The sequence below is a fragment of the Adiantum capillus-veneris genome, chromosome 20, assembly GCF_014529385.1.
Source record: "Adiantum capillus-veneris isolate H3 chromosome 20, ASM1452938v2, whole genome shotgun sequence".
NCBI classification, from domain to species: Eukaryota; Viridiplantae; Streptophyta; class Polypodiopsida; order Polypodiales; family Pteridaceae; genus Adiantum; species Adiantum capillus-veneris.
Window position 1 is genome coordinate 132,578,014 of NC_140950.1, and position 5,367 is coordinate 132,583,380.

Below are 5,367 nucleotides of genomic sequence, written 5' to 3' on the forward strand. Positions count from 1 at the left end.
CAGCAGTGCTATGTACATTACATATTAGGCAAGAGTGTCAATTGGGATGATAAGCCTCCTAACGTGGGCATTGGGCTTGGCCGTGTTGCCAACAAGGTTTCAGTGTAGAACAAGCAAAGACCCCAGCCATCACAAAAGTGTCCTACCGTCTTTTTATCAGAGGAGCATGAAATCATTGTGGAGATGGCAAGCCAAGGAGTCGACCTAGCAAGCCAACGTGAAACTCCTGCATGCTTGAGGTTGAAGGTCTTAGATCTTGAGACATAGCTCAATGCCACTAGAAGAGAGCTTGCACTATCTCAAAGCAAGCTTGCAAAGTACAACTTCCATGAGCTTCAAAAAGTTGTGACAATGTACTAATAGATTAGGAGCTTTTTTATAGCCCATAAACATGATAGACTTGAATGATTTATTAAGATTGGTCACATAGTTTTTAGGCTAGTAGGTTTATGAACTTGCATTATCCTAGGGTCCTAATTGATTGCTTGTGTTTCATGTATAAATCTGAAATTTCAACTAGTTTAATCTTCGCGATAGTTTAGGTGTCTTTTCTGCTTTATGTTGTCTAGTTTTTTACTATGATTAACCCATCTTTTAGAAGCAAAAAATTCACTTTTCATGATTGTTCATTGTACTTCAAGTTTTTATCCTTGTTGGCCTTTGATGCTCATTACTTGCTCTTATGATTTGTAGCTCAACATTGCTTCCATGGACTTGCTTTTTACCATGTCACCGTGTTTTTCTTCACTGACCCACAAGGATGTGCGCCAAATTAGGAAGGGGGGAATGTTAGCAGTGTCTAACAGAGGCTACACCAATTATGCATCACGCGGGAGATGTGCTATGGATGTGCACAATGTTTCCTTCTCACATTGTATAAGTTCTTGGGCTTATTGGGAGTTCCAAAGTTGTATATGCTAGCTAGAGGGGTCAAACTTAAACCCATATTAGAAGGGATTGTGGTGAAAGACTTTATGCAAGGAGGCTTCATTCTTGAGTATCCACTCTTGACAATCCACTTTTGAGAGCTCTCTCTCTCTCTCTTGAGTGTTCACTCTATGGATGGCATAGCCTTGAGCTTAATGCCCATGCTTAAGAGGCTAGTGCTAATCCATTTTAATGAGAGAAGAATTCTTAATCTAATCTCTACTTTTTTCATTAGTCTACTTCTTCTCTATTCCATTATGTCATGAAGTAGTTTCACCTCTCTCATTATTCTAGATTTGAGTGTTTGTGATGACTTCTTGCTTATTAACCACTCTTATCCTTCTGTGAGCATTCGATTTGCAATATTTAACATCTCTAATTAGGTTGATTAAGTTGGTTTTTAATCTTGTAATTAGTGTATATGTCCTATTATTTGCTTGTGTGTGAATGGATTTTAAGAAACTCTAGCACCATTCACCTTGTGTGTGTAGCTTTTGATGAAGTGCTTTGATTGGCATGTGGTGATTGGAGAGGCCAACACCAATGCAATTAGTGTGTGCTTGTCATGAGTGTGTTTAGAGATTCTAGTCTATGGTAAGTCAGACTTCAGTGGTCTTGATGTGTGTAGATGATGCTTGATTGATGATGTGATTAAAGTTACTGATTCGGGCTAATCTCTATTGCATTGGTTGAGCATACTCTTGAATTCTCTCATTCAATACATCCGATGCTCGTGCTTCCATGCCCTAGCAAGCGGGCTGCCAATCCTAGGATTGATAATTTTGTTGTTCTTGGGTTGATTAGGCTATGCTACAATTTCCCCCAACACAAACCAATTTCTCTCATAGCTACCACTTAAAGCAGCAATAGATAATACTTTGATAGCTATGTGTTGCAGTTCTATCGTTTCTCCACAATATTCTTTCCACCACATAAGTGCACTAACTTTTCTTATGGCATCAATGGGCCAAGGATCACCAAACATACCAACCCTATTGGCATAGTCAACACATTGATGAAATGCATCTTTCCCCTCATCCAACCCTAAGAGTTCCATGCACACAGCTTTGAAACCAAGCATCACTTTTGAATTGGAGGATTGTTCATGGAGCTGAAATTTTGGATCCAAAGTGACTGTTGTGTTGTGTAATGGCATGTGCATTTGTGTCCATTGAGATTCTGCACATGAAATTAGAAATGTTTTTTCTCTACCAATGTAGCCTTGAAAGTCCTTGAGCTTTTCAATGGCTTTGACATATACCAATATACCTTTTCAAAGATAAAAGAGTCTTTATCCATCAAGTGCAGCAGGTCCACAAAGGGTTTAGTAACATTGACAACCTTTTCCATATTTCTTCAAAACACTGGAAAATTGACGAGTTAATGAACCCTTAATGTTGTAGCTTGGTAGCTGGTATATTTGATAATCCATGCATTCCATTTTCTGTTGGAAACTCTCTCCACCGTGCATGTCAAACATCTTTCAATGTTGAAAACACATAATATGTAGTAGCAAACCGAGTCGCACAAAATATTTGTAATGTCTTGTTAGGCGACTTGGTTTCTAACATAGCATATGAAAATTGATGCTCTCTAATGAACTTTTTCTTCCAATGTCTTTTAGAAGCATATTGATAATATGTGCACCGCATGGTACCCATGTTTATTCCGAGTACTTTTCTTGAAGTGCAAGACCTGCACCTTTGTAATTTGCAGCATTGTCAATGACAGTGGCTTTCACATTCGTTGGCCCTCTAGCTATTGTGTTTTCTTCCAGTGTCTTTTAGAAGCAGATTGATAATATGTGCACCTCATGGTACCCATGTTTATTCCGAGTACTTTTCTTGAACTGCAAAACCTGCACCTTTGTAATTGCAGCATTGTTGATGATGGTGGCTTTCACATTCTTTGGCCCCCAACTTTTGATATAGCGCGTTCATAGATCTTTGAAAGAAAGGGTATGGTGTTTTCCTTCAAGGACGTGTCAATGGATTCTAAAAATATCGACCCTCAGGGACAATCAGCATCACATTGATTAAAGGTTTTTTTTTACAATGGCTACATCCATCCAAAGCTATAGTACAGCCAAAAGTAGGAACATATTCCAACACTACACGTTTGAGCATGCTTTCTACCTCATCTTTGACTTTGTCAACATACTCTATGCGCATTTTATTATAATATAGCATCACAAATCCTGTTTTGGTGGTTCTCATCTATGCATCTTTGAAGATAGGGTTCCGCACTACATTGAATGAAATACCGCATGCAAGAAATGTGTGCGTCCACTTCAAATGCAACATGTATAACCACTGTTTATCAAAAGATTGATGGAGTGTTTCATCCGTAGATAACCCTCTTCCAATACCATCGGTACAATTTCTTTTTGAATTAGATTCATTACTAGATAAACCTACTTCGAAGGATGGTGTACTGTGCACTTCACTTTGGAAACAAGGATCAAAGGAATTCTTCTCTCTATTCTCAGTGCACATTGGATTCCTCGCCTCATTTGTAACAGGTTCTTCTTCATCCATTGGATTTGCTTTTCCCAAGTACGATCTCTTTTGCTTACCCCTTTACTTTTTCCCTCAACACAGCCTTTATTTTTTGTACATAATCCAAAAATCTTCAATATTCATGGAGGCAAGGTACAAGGCCAACATTCCTTGGCACTTTGAATAAATGCTCTTTGATCCTTGTAGCATTGCCACTGAACACATGGTGACAAGACTTGCACCTCATCGAGATGCAGTTCGTCCTAGCACTATTTCATGCACGTATGTCCACTCATGACCACAAACGATGATGTACAAAGAGATATATAAAAAATGGACAATTGTAATTTGTAAATTGATCCTTTTTATTAATCACACGTGAAGTATACAATTTATTATTTGATTATATAGTCACACGTGAAGTACATAGTCAATCGTATCCAACAATAGTTTTGCATTGTATGCACATATCCAAAAGAGAATATAATTCATTGTTTAGGTATTTGGAATAAATTTTGGATACTTTATACCTACAAATGATAAGTATTGTATCCTAAACAATATTTTGTCGCATCAGATCATCTCGAAGTGTGAGCATAATACCCTAACTCAACGTGATGTTCATTGGTTACCAACGATTAATTTTGGATTGTAGCTATATTATCATGATTTTTTACAAATCACATTGGTAAAAACAATCTGTATTGATCATTGTACATCTTCCTGAAAGTGTGAGCAACTACTCTAACACAACCAGGTGATAACATCATTGTAAATAAAGCACTTCTAGCAGTGTAAGATAAGCATCAAGTACGGACAAAAAAATTTAATTGGAAATATACCCGAAAGTGTGAGCTACTGCTCTAACACAACAAGCTGATAACATTATCGTAGTTGACGCACTTCTAATCCTATAAGATAAGCATCAAGTATGATAAAAAATCCTCGATTAGAAACTTCGTCAACATTCTTCCATGTGTGAGTATATCACTCTAACACAAGGACTCAGAGAAATTCTTAATTCTTAAACCTTAATCTAAGTGAAATAATTGATTATCTCAAGTGCGAGTAAACACTTTTACTCTAGCACAAAAGTAAACAATCACTATTTACAATATGCATCCATCTTCAAGTGTGAGTATATACTCCAACACAATGATAGATGGTTACAAACCTAATTTTCTTCTCTTTAAGTGTGAAAGAGCTCCAACACAGAAAGAGCAAGTTCTAATTTTTATTTTGATTCAAAACTATTCAATTTCACAATTAAAAACAAAAAAACTACAAATTATAAAATTGAAATTTGACTACATCATTAAAATTAATTTTATTATGTTTTATATTTTATAAATATTTTATATAATAGAGAGAAGATGATTACTTTTATCAAATAGCTCAATATTTCGTTGTGTGAAATGTTGGTAAAAGAGCTCCGGTGGTTGCATACATATACTGAACACTTCAATGAAGATTTTCTTCAATTAAAGATTTCTTCGATTGAGGTACAAAGAAATAATACGGAGAGCCAAATTCAGTGATGTGTCACCATATAATACGGTCGTTTTATACTCCCTAACGTATTATACAGGCATTAAACGCGTATAATATGTTTAACGTTTAACGTATAATGCAACTTAGGTTTTAGTCATATGGTTTCAGCAGCCTCCATTTGAGTACTCCTTGGATACACTCTTCCTATCTCTCAGATGGATAGAGATCACTAGACTCATACATCGGGATCTGATTCAGCTAGATATCCAGGAGCACATGGATACAGCCAACACAAATATTGGGCACGAAGATGGCTATTGGTCAGATGCACACGCATGATCACATCAATTAGAGATTGAGACTGACAAATTTAGGAGACTACCATCAAAGGCCAAAATTTGCCATTTGTGTCATATAGAGCCCGAGACACAGTTACATCACATATGTCATT